Source organism: Carassius auratus, unplaced genomic scaffold (assembly GCF_003368295.1).
Source record: "Carassius auratus strain Wakin unplaced genomic scaffold, ASM336829v1 scaf_tig00009513, whole genome shotgun sequence".
Classification (NCBI taxonomy): domain Eukaryota; kingdom Metazoa; phylum Chordata; class Actinopteri; order Cypriniformes; family Cyprinidae; genus Carassius; species Carassius auratus.
Genome location: NW_020524037.1, coordinates 58,818 through 75,498, shown reverse-complemented (window position 1 = coordinate 75,498; position 16,681 = coordinate 58,818). Strand labels below are relative to the sequence as shown.

The 16,681-nt window shown below is 36.3% G+C and overlaps 1 pseudogene; it reads right to left on the bottom strand.

Moving 5' to 3' along the window:
* Positions 1-1,724: 1,724 nt before the first annotated feature.
* LOC113072567 (MAM domain-containing glycosylphosphatidylinositol anchor protein 1-like) overlaps positions 1,725-16,681 on the bottom strand; it is a 65,960-nt pseudogene continuing 51,003 nt past the window's right edge.

Sequence of the window (16,681 nt, the reverse complement as noted above, 5' to 3'; positions counted from 1 at the left end):
GACTTTGCATACGGCAGAACAGCCAATCAGAGCTGTGCTGCCCACTAATGATCAACTCAACACCCCGACATTCTTCAGCAGTGAAGGGATTGGTTTTGTTTGTGGTTTGGTGATTTTAACAGATGGATCTTCAGGTTTGGTCAAGGGAGTTGCTGATATATTTTATTAAATGCACAGGTGAATCAATAACAAAACAATCTGTCCAAAACGTTCTAGTAAAAAATAAAAAAAAAAACTCTAAAAATCTAAAACAGATGTAATTATCTGTACGCAAATTTTCTCCTTATTTTAGAATGAAATGACCTGAATGTTCACCCATGTACTCTCAATAGATAAAGCATAACACAGTAATCATAGTTAGAAGTGCATGTGGCAGTAAGATCCATAGTGAACTTTCCCCATTACTTCAAAACCCCCAACCTTGCGCTTGATAAGACAAAGCTCTACCACTTGAGCTACAGGAACACAAGGAAAATAACCAAACCACATAATATTTAAGGATGAAAAATTTTAGAATGTTTCAAAATGTCAAACATTTTAGAACAAAAATAACATTCATAAAGATGCATTCAAACTTCATATGCTCTGTTGTTTTAAGCATGGAATTTCCAGCTATCATTCAGCAATGTCTACATATCCCTGGCACGTCTGTATTATATATTTTGGCTAATTTTACTATGCTGATATTATTAAGTAAAGCACCTCCATCTCCATTTAACACATCATGCCATATTTAAATCCATTCCACTAATTTTGCACATTTACAATTCAAAGAATCCTGGCCAGTAAGATTTCACATTCTAATTCACATTCACATTCACATTCATCTGCTCATCATCAAGGTGATGGTGCACTCTCTGTGTTATTTGAGCTTATTACAAATCAACACTGAATTGCATGATAAAACATCATCAATATCAAATATTGCACAGTATTTAGATCCCACCTTTTGCCTCAAACCATAGTTGTAAACGCAGAGTTTTACACCAGAACCATTATAATGAAACAATTAGATATGATTTGAATAAAAAAAACGAAGAATAACAAAAACAGTCACAGTCAAGGAATGATGGCTTTTAGGTAATATTGAGATGTCACCCAGCACAGGTAGGAATATCTAAAAGCAACAAAAGGAAACATTTGGAATACGTAATGTTCAACGCACGCTATCCCGCAAAGTAAAATTTTCCCTCTTTCATTAAATCGAATCACTTGTGTCCTGTAGTAGGTCCTACTAATCTTAGCATGGATAATAAACGATAGCTGATTATACATGACATGTAGTGAAGGCATTGTGCAAGAGTTCAGAGCGTTTACGGTATCAAACATGAGGAACAGTATTACAGCCGCGGGAGTGTCTTTAACTTTAGGAGAACCTGGACTGGGGTTGAATTACTCCAGGCCCTGTCCCTGTTACCCATGGAATTACCTGAGGAGCGAGTCTATGATAATCTCTTCAACAGCGACAGATGTAATTCACATTAGGATAAATATGAACTGGTTAAATAGGAGTGTGAGCAAATATTACAAGCCGGAAAATCATTTTGAGCATTTTATGTTTGTAAACTGACTTACCTTAAAGCTCCACTGTGGATGGAACTACGAGTATGAGTAATACTAGAGCAAAGCAATTTAAATATATACTGTATACACGATTGCACCATAACATCGAAGCATAAGCAAATCTGATAAAGGACACTCAAAAAGAGGCACAAATGGTTCCCTTTTTTTGTCATATGCTCTTATTCTTCTGTGCCTGCCCTTCCCTTGCAGTGATGACAGATGTGATGAAACATACTTGAGCTTTCAGGATCAAACACACACAGTCCTGGTTTGCTTACACATCAGACAATCACATATTGCTACTGAACTCTAACCATGTGCTTAAATGTTATTTAACTTGATGTGACTTTTTTTTTAAACAAGTTCCAGTGAGGATAGCGTACATTTTCATATCTTTTGAAAGTAAAATCAATCATAATATATTGCATCTGAATCTTAAACCACTGGCATCTGTGATTTATGCTGCGTTCCATTACAAGTCAAATGTGGGATATTCCTACTTGGTATCTCTGACTTCAAAGCATGAAGGTGTTCTCCTCTCTAAAGTTTGGAAGAATATATATATTACAAAAAAATTAAATGGCAATGCTACTGTTTGCTGTACAGATCTTGATTGTCAACAAAGAAGTCCCTAGCAGCCAAATTTGAGCATTACTAGCACTAGCACAGTACTAGCATTTGTTCTGCAGGTCTATGATTATCATCTTAGAGGATCACTTATCTGCAGACATTTGCTAAACGTTTTTTATCATAGTTTAATCTAAGAACTTTGACTTATTGGTGTGTTTAATTTGCTTAAAAGTGCATCTCACCTGACTTCAAGTGACTTCAAGTGGCATGCTATTGTAATTTTCCAAGTAGAAAGCTGGAAATTCCAACTTTCCAATGTAAATGGAATGCAGCAATACTATAGGATGCTTTAATGAGGAACAAGGTCAACTTTTGATGTCAACACTGTTTCTTTGCCATCTCAAAACTTCCACAAAAAAAAAACAGTCCCCTTGAAGAGCTTGCACGCACATGCGATTTCTCTCTAACACTATACAAAATGACATTCTTGATCACCAAAGCAAAGAGTGGAGTTTGTCTGTCTAGAGTCGTCCATCTGTTGGAGTCTGTGCCAAAATAATATTCATTGTAGTCAGAGGTACGGTCCTATTGCTGAACGAGAATGACTGACCAAGTGAGTCAACACTCTTCCGGCAGTTTTATTGAAGCTAAAAGTGACAGTTCTCATAAGTTGTCCAGGTGCTTTATGGTTTTTGTAGATTGAGGGTGAGGTAACTGATGCTCTTCTGTTCAAAAGTTCACATTGTGAAGATTTTGTCGTTTTTGGAATCTAACAAACTGAACGGCAATGCAGCAGTGGCACACTGTTTCTGGTAAAGAAAGCAAAAGGACAAGAAGTGTACAACAAACACAGACTGATGGGATACCAAGTAAAGGAACCAAAATAAAAAAAGATATAAATTTGTGCTTCTTTATTTTCACATTGTCACAGTCCTAGAAGTTGCAGTTGGAGTCTGTTTGTCCTTTCTGCAGCTTTATATTTTCCAAAGTACACGTGCATGTACAGGTCCATTCAGGTCATCAGTAACTTCATGACCACCTGTTTTACTCATCCTTTCCGGCTCAAGTTATTCCTTGCAATCTTAGTATCTTAAGAAAATCACATCTCCGTGCACTTGAACTGTGTGGAAAGAGTAGTTGATTTGGGGAAAGGACGTCCTTGTTGCTCTTTCAGCCGTCTGTTCATCCTGTAAGCCCTCCGTCATCTTTGGTTATAGTTGACACTTTGGTGTGTCAGATACATACACGGGTGCCTGTGATGAAGATGTCAAGATATATGGACAGAAATGTATAAAATTAACACTTACATAAAACATAAAAAAAGGTGCCAGTTGGCAGTTATAAGCTTAACAAGTGACCACAAAGATGACAAGAAACTAAAGAAACCGTAGACTTGAATGGTAAGAGGAAGTGTGCAGCCAGGACACAGGGAATGAGAAACGGGAGGAAATGGAGGACGCAGTAGCAGGAAGGGTGGTCATGTTTTGGGGCAGTTCTTATTGCTGCCGTAGGGGCCGTCCTACACTGGCGGTGTGTGTGCTGAGGGCTATCTGTATCATCTGAGAAGGAATGTCAGAGAGATGGTGTAGAGCAGCTGGACGATCACAGGAAGAAGGTGAAGACTCTTGTGTGTCCCAGACAGAACTGCTGTAAACATAAAGACAGACACTCTATTACACTCTTTATTGTTGTGCATCTGCCACTTTATATTGACAGAACAGTGGAAAAGGGACATAATGGTATTGTGGGAGTATGTGGGATCTCCTACATGAATGTGAAAATTGCTCAAATGTTGTCCTTTTATAGTTCAGGAGACTTAATGGGGCTCTCAGCTATGTTACACTGAAATATCTACTTTGTCTCAGATGTTTCTCCTAAATGATATGTATATTTATGCATATGGCAGATGATTTTATCCAAAGCCACTTGCAGTGCAGTCCAACCATTTCTTGGGATTCGAACCTATGACTTTATTGTTGATGTGTAGGACTGCTTTGAATATAAACAAATCCATATGAAAACTCTTGTTCGGGAAGGTTAAAAATGGCAAAAGCATTTCCAAGGTACTTTAGATATGGATTGTGTTGGTCACATTTTCATGACAACACATTACACAATTGAATGCAACAATTCTACAAAAGCTCATTCCTGAGGAACCAATTGCTATTTTATTATATGTATTATATGTTGGAAGAGCTAAAACCAACACTCCCTGAAAGAAGTGCCAAATTTGGCATTTCTTTAGGGGTGCAACGGCTTGTCACCTTGGCACTACCCATAAAGAGAAAACCTTGTACCTCTAAAAGGTTCATGGTATGACCTTAAAGGATTATTTCACCCAAAATGAGTTTCTTTCTTCTGTTGAACATGAAAGAAAATATTCTGAAGAATCCTAACATCCAAAAAGTTGATGACAGCCATTGACTTCAATAGGATTTTATGGACAAGATTTTATGAAAGATTCTGAGTTTTATGTTTGTATGTTGTTTATGTGAAACTTTCTGTGCTGCCATCTTGGTCAGGACTCCCTGAAAGAAGAGATTTTATATCTCAATGGGACTAAGCTGGTAAATTAAAGGATAAATAAATAAAAATAAAAAATATATATATAATGTGCTCCGACATGCAGAAGCAGTGTCTGATTCAAGAACGAACTGATTCTTTTCAATGAACCTTTTAAATCGGTTCGCAAATTGCACCAAACATTTAATTCACAAATTCTAATGATCCAATTGCAGCTTTTCTCAAGTCGACAACTCACTGATTCAATTGAACCGTTTAGTACGAGTCTCTAGTTAACTGAATTCACAAGAAAGAACCGGGAGATCTTGTGAGCTCACGACTGATGCAGCTAAAAGTACGTTACTAATGTTGAATTTTAGGATTAATTATTGTAACTGAAAATCATATTTAGGTCAAAACTGTCAGTTGTTTGTGAACTAAATCTGCTGTAAAGGGTGATCTAGTTCAGCCAACTGGTGCTTGAATGTTCTTTTTGTTTTAGGTAAAAAATAAATAAATTAATTAAAAAAAACGCCAAACATTAAAAGAACACTGATTAAATAACATAACTAATGCACACTCATATTCACTGCTGCTGTAACGTTAACAGTTTTATACAAATTCTACGCATTTAGCCCTATGTGACATCTGTTTTTATGTTGTTTATCAACAGTATACCTTTTTATATTATTTGGATTAACTAGCCGAGTAGTCCGATATGAATGTACTGAAAATAAGTCAATATTGTTAGCTGATGCTATCTCTTGCACATTATTTCTTAAAGAGAATGTGACCTATGACTTGCATTTTATACAAACTGAGAGCTGTACATGCCGGTTCAAGTGACTGGTTCAAAGCCTAAAGCTTTGCAAATCTAATTCAGAATGACTTCAGAATGGGGTAATTTAACTCAATATGTAGTTCATACAATGCTGTTAAGAAAAACGTCTCTTAACCTTAACCACACAACAGTTGCAGGGTCAGACCCCTTTCAGAACAGAACGTGGGATGCTATCGTAAATGGTATTGTGCTCCTGTTGAGTGTATGGCACAAAGGAGCATGGGACACTGAAATAATGGATCAGACAGATGGGGTTACAGGGGCTGGCATCATCGTATGACTGAACCGGAGGCCCTAAGCGGTAATATCAGTGAGCTACGGAAGACAGATGACCTGCGAGAGGACAATTACAAGTCATTATGTCTCAGAGGTAACGTTGAGTAATATCTTTTGGCACAGCTCACAGGAAATGGCCTCAGATGATGATGAGGGCTGGACAAAACATGCTTGAAGTGTTGTTTAAGAAGCAGACTTACAACACATACATGTGTGCATTTAATTATGCATACTAGCTGCCAACAAAATGGGTTTAATAAATTAGGAGCAGGTATTGTATAAAAAAAAAAAAAAATCAATGTGAAATTATATCAAGGATTTCTCTGGCTATAGCAGGAAATCAATATATTCATAATAAAGCTTTCTATTCTTCCGTTTCAATATAGAATGAGATTGTGTGAGCTGTGACATCTCTCTCAAGGACTTTTGAAGGAGGCGGGTAATTTTGAGAGTGTGTGTGTGTGTGTGTGTGTGTGTGTGTGTGTGTGTGTGTGTGTGTGTGTGTGTGTGTGTGTGTGTGTGTGGAGGCAGGTTACTTATGCACTTGTGCAGCAAGATAACAAGTCTAATATTATAACCTGTAATCAAAGAGAGAGGGAAATCAGTTAGTTAAGTGTTCAAAAACGGATCTATCAATAGTTAGTGGCACTGTAACAATTTTCAATGTCTGTGTGTGTGCTGTGGGGTCTTCAGATTCTAATTCCGATTCAACAGGTCACCTTCGTTTCAAATCACACATACTACTACTCTTGTTCTGCCTGCTCTGCCTTTCCACCCTAAAGCCAAATCCCAGTCAAGGTGTGATTTATGGGGACGCAGTAACACATGGGACGTCAGAGCCAATCATCATTCATCTCTAAAGAAAGAACAGTTCACGGTTGAGCTCCCAAGGGCAGCACCTCGATTAGAACAGGCCAGAGGAGAGCAGAAGAAACCATCGTCATTCTGGCTATGCCAGAAATCATGTTTTCTAGTTTCTAGAAGAAACAGGTAATTTATTAAGAAATATTACAATTGTTTCTTCATGTGTTTACTTACTAATTAATTGCACAATATCACTTTCTATCCAGTTAGCACAATCCCTTAACTAACATAAACCAGTTCCTTAATGCAATCGTTATACAGGAAGTGACATCATTTTGGAGGGAAAACCAGCATTAGCATCACTAAGTCTAGAGCGCTGTGCTGCAGTGTTGACACCTTTTTATATCTGGATGTTAGCATCACCCTGGACCCCCAACAAAAAGTCAAGAAGATGTTTTCTACTGGATTTTAGATTATTGCAGAAAATAAGCTCCGTGACCAACAGAAGTTTATGATTCCTGTACATTTTAACTCATTATTATATGCCTCACAAACGACACAACTTTTATACATTTTGAAGTAAACCTCCAGAAATAAAAAAGCTAAATGTACTGTAGGCAAGGCTATAAACAAACTCCACCACAGTCACATGATTTAATGTCACCAACACTAAGTCAACTCTTTTAGTCTTTATTTATTTATTTATTTATTTATTTATATAATATCACAGAATAAAACATGAAAATATCCTGAATATACAGACCGTATTTCAGGCACTTCACTAAAAACCCATTAACTTTAGTATAATTGAACCAGAAGTGCTAAAATGCTAACTCTTCTCCATGTTTTGGCCAACAAAAATACATCATCACTGCAACTGTCTATTAGAAATTTTACAAATTCTGCTTTCTGTGACTTTAGTAGGTTTGTCTCACTTTAAAATAGTTCACACTTCCTGATCAAATCTCAGAAATTGGTCAAATAGACTTTTATAAAAATCAAAATAACTTATGCACAGCTAATTGTAGTACTTTGCTCCAATCTTTTTAGGCATCCTTCCCATTAATCGTAAATAATCAACCTGTTGAAAGTCTGTTATACCCACAGAGTTCCAAATGTACTGCATAACAGGAAAGACTCTGAAAAACATTAAGGAATCAAAGAGGAGCATATCCTCTATATAGCAATGCCTCATGGGTCAGAGACAGAGACTGCAAGCTAACAGCACACAGATACATACAACTTTCCCCAAACAAACAACAGCTATCAGCAATCCATGCGGTTGAGATCTGGAATATTCTCTCTGTGAGGGAGCTTTCACAACGATTGATCGTAAGCATTAATTTGGCTCTTTTGTTCTGCCCTGCGGTGTGCCGCACGCAGCTCACCTTACACTTTCCTGTGTGTAAGCACAGCTCAGCACCTGTGGGCGGCGTGAACAGGTTTTACTGTGTGGGCCGTGTGTGTGTGACACCAGTGTTCATGCCAACCCAGGTACAGGCGAGAGAGCAGAGCTGTACTCTTCCAAAAACTAATGTATAAGATTACATTAGAACTTAAAAAAATAATGGAGATTCTTTTTTTCTTTTCACTTTACCATGAAAGCTTCCTGAGGTGTTTAACAATTTAAAATCGAAAAAAAAAAACATCAGGCTGGAGCTGTAAGAGCTATGTGGATTGGTATATGAAAATGTCTGTACGTGTTACTGTCAGAAGAAACTAATGCCTTGAGGGCTGTGTGCATGCTTTGGCACATCGCACAGTGCCTGTGTATGAAGGTGAATCTGTTTCAGGTCATTTTCCTATTTGGGAGATATTTTTTGTTTTGTTTAGCAGCAAGAGAAGAAAAAAATGGAGCTTGAATTAAAACTGAACAGCCAAACAACAGTGTTAAAAGTTGGCTGAAACATTTTATAGACCTGATGCTTGCTTACATGCCTTTCAGCAAATTAGCTGAAATTAATTAATTAATATTTATTATGATAAGGTTTACAACATGTTTCTTCAACTTTTCAGATAGTTCCTACACTCCTGAATGTCTACACTCCATTTGAGGTACCATACAATAAAAATAATGCTTATAAAAAGGAAACTACATAGTTTGTTCACTGTATGGTATAAATGTCAGGGTTAACACCTGGTGTATCAAAAAAAAAAAAAAAAAAAAAATATTTTGCTCAACCCTAGCTGTTTATGTAAAGGATGGCATTGCATAATATGTGACTGAAAGAATTAAGATGTGGCCTTTAATTGAGACCATCTGCCAAATTAAACAGTTAAAAGGAAACCTATTAGATAAAACTCTTCTGAATTTGTATGATAATAACTTAAGATCATTTAGTGAAATCTTTAGTAAATTATGCAATTCAATTAAATATTTGCTTAAACAAAACAGAATTACAAAAATAAAATAGTTTCCTTCATCATAAATCCCTGAAATATATAAGCCTATTTTTATTACTGTTATCGCAAACTTATTGAATAGTTCTAAAACCTGGCTTTATTTTCTTTAAGCAAAATGTAATATTTGATGTCTTTTTGGTATGAAATGTGACCAGGACATGTTCTTGACAGGAGTAAGAATAAGGGTTTTGCCATTTTAAATATTCAGAACAAGAAGGTCAAAACTTCAGTCTGTCAAGAATCATTATGCCCTGAAAATGTGATGGGGATTTAGGTCTTTGACTCAGTAAATTATTCTGTACAAGACTGTGTCACACGAAGTGCTGTGCATGTGAGGCCATCTTTAAGGACAGTCACTAGTTGTAATAGTACATATTGCTATTTATTTATCTATTTTCATGAATTGTTCTTGTTCAGATATAAGTGATTTTTTTAATAATTGTGTATCTTATAGTTTCTGAGGATAATTGTTGTGGATCTGTCTCATGCCTAGAGTAACCATGGACATTGTAACTTTCCTCTCTGGAAGGAAGGCAAAATTCTTATTTGCTCATATACTACTCTTTGTATTCATCTTTACTTTACATTTATGTTGATATTTCACATATATAACTTAATTTATGTGAAATAATGGCAGCAGTGCTGTGGTTTATATTTAGAAACTAAATACAACAGAAGAGTATTTTTTTCCCTTCTATCTTCATAGACCTTATGTCAGTGAAACATTGTGAGACAAAAATTATCGGAAATATATATTATATATTTATTATATATGTATATGTAACAGTATTTTTTTTTTCTTTTTTTTCTTTTTTTTTTGGTGTAGTTTCCAGTTTTGTAAAAAAAAACATTTTAAAAAAAAATCATATAGTCATGTTCAATGATATGGAAATACAATAATAGAAATACAATGCCATAACAATATAATGTCTTTCAATTACCCCTTTTTTCCTGAAAGAAATAAATTCTTTAGAAAGGACACAATAAATTGGTCAAAAAGTGACATCACAGAAATAAATTGCATTTTTAAATATATTCAAATAGAAAATAGTTTAAATTTTAAATTGTAAAAATATTTCACATTATTTGTGTTTAGTACTGTATTTTTGATTAAATAAATGCATCTTTGGTGAGATTAAGAGACTAAGAGATTAAGATGTTTTGAAAACATTAAAACAAACCTTTAATCAGTACTGTACATCCATTTAGAGGCAATTATTGATAACAATTATATTAAGCATTTTTAAAGAATAAATGTAAAAACTATCATCCTGCATTACAGTAATGAGAATTATATTTTATCAATTCATCTGGTGGGTTTTGAGGGAGAGGGGGTTCTGGCCAGCTGCCCTTTCTCTCTCAGAGTCTGGCGCTGGGCCTTTTCCTGTCTGCGTGCATGCATTCACACCCATCATGTGCCAAGATCAGCATCCAGGAGGAGACCCGAGGCCTGCCACACCATCAGAGGGCTGCACGAGGTGAGAAGAAGCCAGAGCTGTCAGAGCTGGGCCCCGGGCCCGAACCCCTGCAGTCCACTACAGCTGCCTCCACCATCAACAACCTCACTCTGGTGCAGCATCTCTCCTGCACGCGCACAGTCCTGGCACAACTTACTCACTGACAGTTCATCTCTAAAACCTTCCTGTTGTACTGGAGTTAAAGGAATCATTCAAATTCTGTCATCATTTACTCACCCTAATGTTATATCAAACCCTTTGATATTCTGTCTGTATTATTAAAAGCACAAAAAAGAATGAAAAAGCACCATAAATCAAGTCAAGATTTGTATGACTTCAAACGTTTCATTATATGGATTACTTGTATACATTTATGATACCTTTTCACCCTTTTTTAACTTAAAACAAAGTCCTTATTATTTTGAAGTGCATGGAATAGAGGGACCAAAACAATAATTTAAATGTTCTCCATTTGTGTTCAACAGAAGCAAGTAAGTCTTGGAAAAACATAAGATGATTAAAAAAAGATTGGTTTAAGGTCACTTCTCAGTGCGGTTTCATTACTCACAGGTTTTCGTCTTTTTCTTTGCTTTAAGATTCTCAAAAAAAAAATTGATGGTACAGACCTGTTTTGTCCACGCTATCCTTTTGTTTGCATTTCCCCTTGGAAACAGAAACGTCATCGATAGCGATGTCTCCCTCAAAGCCGTTTCCACGGATACCTTCGAACACCACCTGAAAAATAAAAATAAAAATCTTAGTTGAAAACATTGCAGAAAAAAAACTAAACCAATTCCAAACATATATTTTTTTTTTAAGGAATATTTAAGACATAATAAGAGATAATATTAAGAACTACAATTCTTTACGATTACATCCATGAATACAGATTAAAACTGACCCTTCACAAATACCTGCCCCACCCCCAGTTAGTGTTTCCATGTCCGACAGGCCATGCATGTCACTCTCACACCACACATCATGTGCTCACACTGGGAAAAATACATCATAAAGCAAAGAGGAATCTGACAACGTGCCGACAGGCAAGACAAAGCAGGTTACTTGTCATATGAAACAAGGTCTCAGCTTTCACATTTTGTCATTTTCTGAGAATTTCAAACAAATTCTGACAGATTGCTTTAGCGGCTCAGTTCAGGTAGCACATGAACTGATCATCTTTTCATATTTACTTAAACCAAGAAATAAACATGACTGAACATCAGAAGGTATTTTATTTCAAACACAGAAAAATGTCAATAAGCACCCAGTACACCAACATTAATCTACTCTCCTCTCTGGGTTATTTGTAGAACAAAATGGCAGATTCGGTCAATCAAGCTCCCTGCAAAAGCTCAATTCTGCAGCTTGGAACAGCTGGAGCTGAACTGGAATTTGAACACCAATCTCTATATGATTCTGAATTCTGAATGACACTAGACCCAAGTCACAATTACATTTTTTTTGCACTACATAGCACATTAATAATAGTGCAGTACTTTATCAAACATCTGTGAAGTAAGTTAATTATATATTGTTTATATTAAATTATATATAAAATTATATATCGGCCAATAAAATCAATATAATAAGGTTCCTCTCACATTTTTGCTGGTATTTATTTCCTCCCCATGTATGCTGTATTTGACTGACAGCATGATTACAGCAGCTCTGAAGCTCACTGCAGCGACCTAATCAGATTCATGTCAAAGCCACGTTTATTCTAACTAGAGTTTACTGAAGTACCCCCTCCCCAGAGAGAAACACACCTCTGAACCCCAGCTGGTGGACTAACGCACAAGTGATTGAAATGTACGGAGCCCCGCACATGACACGCAGGAAAAAATATAAGGCTAAATCATGTGCACAATTTACTAATTCGTTCCCCCAAATGTACTAAAACGTGCACAAGATTACTATAGCATTCCCTCTATACACTATTGCGTTCACTCGATTTATAAATTGTGCGCATGATTTAGCAAATCGAGGGAACACAATAGTAATCGTGTGCACGTTTTAGTAAATTGAGGGAACGAATTAGTATATCGTTCGCACAATTTATGTATTTTTTCTTGCATGTCATGTGCAGGGCTCCGTAGAAATGTATAAATGAGCAGAAATGAACACAGCCACTCAATACATTTAACCCACCCACAGCCCCTTAAAACAGATCTGAGGCAATTCACATACTCTGAAACTTTGCATAATGGCTCTTTATTTCAGTTTTAAGTTTAGGAGAACTTTTAGGAGAACAAGGGGAAGTCATGGCCTAGTGGTTAGAGAGTTTGACTTCTAATCCTAGGGTTCTGGGTTTGAGTCTTGGGCCGGCAATACCACGACTTAGGTGCCCTTGAGCAAGGCATCGAACCACCAACTGCTCCCCGGGCGCCGCAGCATTAATTGCTGCCCACTGATCTGTGTGTGTGCACTTCGGATGGGTTAAATGCAGAGCACGAATTCTGAGTATGGGTCACCATACTTGGCTGAATGTCACTTTCACTTACATATTGGAGAGGAAAGTATGGATGCCAGGACTGTTATTGTTAACTAGATGGAAAACTGAAATAGTTAAAGCACTTAAATTACTAATATAGTGAACTTTTTGAAAACGTACTGCCATAGTGACAGTTTTGTACTTTTTTCTTAGATCATATGATCATTTCAACATGATTTGAAGCAGAGAGACACAGTATGACTATTTTGTATTAAGCTTTAAAATGACACTTCCTAGAATGGCTCACACACTTGACCAGGTGAAGATAGCATACTTTGCCAAGTGCACACACTTTTTACCAACACACACACACACACACACACACACACACACAGTATCACCCTGGTCTCCCACGATGCCCAACGAGTGACTCCAAATCATAAATAACAGAGGCTGAACGGGATCAAGGGATGAGGGCAGATGGGTAATTTGATTTGTCTTGTGTGTGTAAAACAGTCTCTTTGTCTGTGCTAATTGGCTGCGGGGCCACAGTAGATGCCGGGTGACACGACATCATTAGGCCAATGTCAAGCAGCGCTCCATAAGAATATCTGCTCACCTGAATATATATTCATGCATTACAAGCCCAGACTCTCAAACTCACACAGAATGCATTTAACTCATGGAACACTTCCAGAATTACAAGGTCATTGTATGCATAAAAACATGCTCAAAGGGCAAACACAAACACACAAAACATGCACAAAGAGATCTCGCTGTAATCTGTTGTAGCAGTAATTGGTAGGTGAGGCGATGTGTGTTTTCTCTCTGTTCGTTAATGCAAATGGTTTCCTCTAACGGGCAGAGCACAATTGACTTTAGTGGGTTGAGCTCATTAAGAGTATGACAGACCATTCACCTCTCGCACATGAGCTCAGATGCCAGTGGAGACAGAAAGAAACAATTATGCATGGCGTCTGAGAGGTGTAGGCATGCAGACACCTTTCCAGCTCCATGTTCATTAGATTGGGTGAGGATAGAGAGCAACGTGCAGGAACAGGGGAGAGATGGAGGTGTAGCAGAACTTAAAGAAACTGTTCCAACAAATTCTCTCTAGCTTTTGTGGAAGTTATACAGAATACTGTTGCTGCTCTTTTCTATACAAAGTCAAAATACAAAGACCAGGGGCTGTCAAAAAGCACCTGAAACAAATAATCCAATTCAATTCAATTCAAGTTTATTTGTATAGCACTTTTTACGATACAAATCATTACAAAGCAACTTTACAGAAAATTACGTTTCTACAATATTTAGTAGTAGCTTATAAGTGGTGACTGTCAGCTTATGTGAATATGACAGGATTTTTCTGAAAAAATTAATACAAGACGTAGTCAGCCAGACGTGGAACATTGTTAAGAGCAATTATTATATGCATGATGCAATCACATCTGTAGCAATATTTGTCTAAAATAAAAAATAGTCTACAGTAAATGACTTGTGCTTAATAAGAACAAAAATTTTAGTTTGTTAACCACATAAAACTATTGAATGGTTTCGAAAGACATTCACATGTACAGTACATTTATTTATTTAGCAGATTTATGCTTATTTAATAAGGTTTCATTTGTTTACATGAATTAACTTTATTTTTTAACATGAAAAATATTTAAATAACATTTATTAATCTTAGTTAAGTTAAAAATTTACTAATACATTATTCAAATATAAAGTTCTATCTTTAGCTAACATGTACAGTTTTATTTTATTTTATTAACTAATAATAACAAAGATTAATAAATGCTTTAAAATAAATTATTCATTATTATTCCATGTTAGTTTATGCATTACACCTTATTGTAAAGTGTTTAATGAATTTAAGAATGGCAACACCATTCAAGATATCCAAAAATCAGTTCATGATGCAATTCAGCATCTTCAATATCTTGGCATCATGTAGACACAGTTTGGTGTGAATTGCATGAATCTCCTAAAAAGAGTATGCAATGATTGACAGCCTGATTTTCCAGAAATCCACATTCAAACCAAAATAGCCAAATTCCTGTTGGTTGTATCTAATGACTGCATGTTTAAGTGTCTCAAAAACATCAGAAAATTATATTAAAGTTTGGCATATTGCCATGGCAACAGTATTTAAGATATAAAGAATCCCTTTGCAATCTTACATATGCCATGTTTCAACATTATTCTGACGAAGTGTAAAGTAAACTGATTTGTTTTGAAAATGACACACTTCCTGCTGCCTATTGGTGGTGCTATAACTTTGTCACATCTATGTGAAGTTTTATCAAATCAGACAATGTATGAGAAGCCTGCCATTACATACTTCCTGTTTCCCTTTTTTCGCCATAAATATGTTGCCTCGTCTCGGCCAAACCATTTGAGACATCAAAAGTCCAATTGCAATTTAGCATAGTAAATACCTTGAGATCAAGTTCACCAAGTTTGGTGGTGATTGGATAAAAACTCTAGGAGGAGTTTTAAAATGTTTGGTGCAAAAAAAGCCAAAGATAGTTCGAAAAGAAAAGCAAAGTTTTATCAGGGCCCAAGTCACTGCAGCCCTAGTGACTTGGGCCCTGATAAAATTTAGCTTTTCTTTTCAAAAGGAAAACTTAAATTTTTGGCTGAACTGTTCCACTGAATTTGGAATGAAGAAACAGAGTTCCAGAACAGAACTGTTTAAGGCTGTGATATAGCGTTGTCCATTGAATTTCATCAGCCAATCACTATGGAGAGCAGTGCTGGCAGAGAGGCAAGGGGTGAGAGTGATGGGAAATTTCGAGCACACAGAGAGGAGAGGTTAATGGATAACAAACATGACAAAGAGCTGAGAGCATCAGCGGAGAAACCAGCGAGCGATAAAGAGGATAAAGAGAAAAGAGGAGATGATGAGGAAAGAGCTTAAAGGGCTGTGTGAAAACGGATCAGAGCTCACAGAGTGGATGCTTTTCTCTGCTCTTCTCTCAATCTTTTCAGAAAATCATAATTAAGCAAAGCTAATTACCAGCCCTCCCTTGCTCCCTGAACTTTTTCTTTGTAAAGCTCCTGCGCTTTCGTCCTCATCTTGTTTCCTTGCTGCCATCTTTCACACGGCCGTACAAAACACTTCTGCCTGCGGTGACCTTTTCCATTAAGATATGAAAAAAAAAGACTTTAGAGATGCATAAGATAAACTGTAGAATTTAAAATAGATTTTAACATTTACTGAAGAAAACTGTAGTGCTGTTTGCCTGTCCAAAAGATGCCACCAAGAGTGTTGGGAGTGACTTTGAGTACACCGAAATTGTATTGCAAGGTGGTTCCCTAATCATCCATGTAACTACCTTCAAATGTTTATGATATTATGATCTCTAGACATATGAAGATACCACCTTCAGTGTAGACTGATGGTTGACTGATTTATTTATTTTAAGAAATGAATACTGTTATTCAACAAGGATGCACGAAAAGTAAGTTATTTTATAATGCTACAAAACATTCCTATTTAAAAAAAAATACTATTATCACGGAGAATTCAAAAAAAAAGAAAATGTATCACAGTTTGTATGAAAATATGCATCAACACTGAAAAGAACTGTTTCTTGAGCAGCAAATCTGCATACTAAACTGATTTCTGAAAGATCATGTGACTCTAAAGACTGGAGTAATGATGCTGAAAATTCAGCCTTGCATCACAGGAATAAATTACATTTTAAAATATAGTTAAATAGAAAACAGTTATTTTAAACAGTATTAACAGTTCTAAATATTTTTACCATGTTTTTGTTTAAATAAATGCTGCATAAGCGATTTCCAAAAACGTTATCATACTAGATG